Raw genomic sequence first — 1,579 nt, 5'->3', positions numbered from 1 at the left:
CCGGTTCCCCAAACGCCCCTGGTCGCCCAACTCAGGGGCAGAAGTGCTGAAATGAGGCCGACCTGCCTGGTTCCCTGGAGCGGCCAAATATCAGGCAAAGTGCCGCTGTCCGCCCGGTTCCTCAAACGCCCCTGGTCGCCCAACTCAGGGGCAGAAGTGCAGGAATGAGGCCGACCTGCCTGGTTCCCTGGAGCGGCTAAAAATTAGGCAAAGTGCCGGTGTCAAACGCCCCTGGTCGCCCAGCCCAAAAAATGACAAAGTCCCACAAACGCCCCTGGTCGCCCAAACACTAAACGCCCCTGGTCGCCCAGCCGAAAAAATGACAAAGTCCCACAGACGCCCCTGGTCGCCCAAACACTCAACGCCCCTGGTCGCCCATCCGAAAAAATGACTAAGTGCCAACAGCGCCCCTGGTCGCCCAGCCCAAAAAATGACAAAGTGCCAACAGCGCCCCTGGTCGCCCAGCCTTAAAATATGACAAAGTCACACTTCAGGCCGAATTGTGCTGAACAGAGGCCGACCTGCCTGGTTCCCTGGAGCGGCCAAATAACAGGCAATGTCCCGGTGTCTGCCCGGTCCCTCAAACGCCCCTGGTCGCCCAGGATTAAAATATGACAAAGTCCCACTTCAGGCCGACTTGTGCTGAGCAGAGGCCGGCGTTCCTGGTTCCCTGGAGCGGCCGAATTAAAGGCAAAGTCCCGGTGTCAGCCCGGTCCCACAAACGCCCCTGGTCGCCCAGCCACACGGCGCCCCTGGTCGCCCATCCACAAAAACGGCAAAGTGTCAAAAATGCCCCTGGTCGCCCAGCCAATAAACGCCCCTGGTCGCCCATTCATAAAAACGGCAAAGTGTCAAAAATGCCCCTGGTCGCCCAGCCACACGGCGCCCCTGGTCGCCCATCCACAAAAACGGCAAAGTGTCAAAAATGCCCCTGGTCGCCCAGCCACTAGCCGCCCCTGGTCGCCCATCCATAAAAACGGCAAAGTGTCAAAAATGCCCCTGGTCGCCCAGCCAATAAACGCCCCTGGTCGCCCATTCATAAAAACGGCAAAGTGTCAAAAATGCCCCTGGTCGCCCAGCCACACGGCGCCCCTGGTCGCCCATCCACAAAAACGGCAAAGTGTCAAAAATGCCCCTGGTCGCCCAGCCACTAGCCGCCCCTGGTCGCCCATCCATAAAAACGGCAAAGTGTCAAAAATGCCCCTGGTCGCCCAGCAAACAAACGCCCCTGGTCGCCCATCCATAAAAACGGCAAAGTGTCAAAAATGCCCCTGGTCGCCCAGCAAACAAACGCCCCTGGTCGCCCATCCATAAAAACGGCAAAGTGTCAAAAATGCCCCTGGTCGCCCAGCAAACAAACGCCCCTGGTCGCCCATCCATAAAAACGGCAAAGTGTCAAAAATGCCCCTGGTCGCCCAGCAAACAAACGCCCCTGGTCGCCCATCCATAAAAACGGCAAAGTGTCAAAAATGCCCCTGGTCGCCCAGCAAACAAACGCCCCTGGTCGCCCATCCATAAAAACGGCAAAGTGTCAAAAATGCCCCTGGTCGCCCAGCAAACAAACGCCCCTGGTCGCCCA

The sequence above is a fragment of the Hippichthys cyanospilos genome, unplaced genomic scaffold (genome assembly GCF_059441005.1).
Source record: "Hippichthys cyanospilos isolate Australia breed blue-spotted pipefish unplaced genomic scaffold, RoL_Hcya_1.0 HiC_scaffold_71, whole genome shotgun sequence".
In the NCBI taxonomy this organism is placed as follows: Eukaryota; Metazoa; Chordata; class Actinopteri; order Syngnathiformes; family Syngnathidae; genus Hippichthys; species Hippichthys cyanospilos.
The sequence above is the reverse complement of the archived record's forward strand: the minus strand, read 5'-3'. Positions refer to the sequence as shown.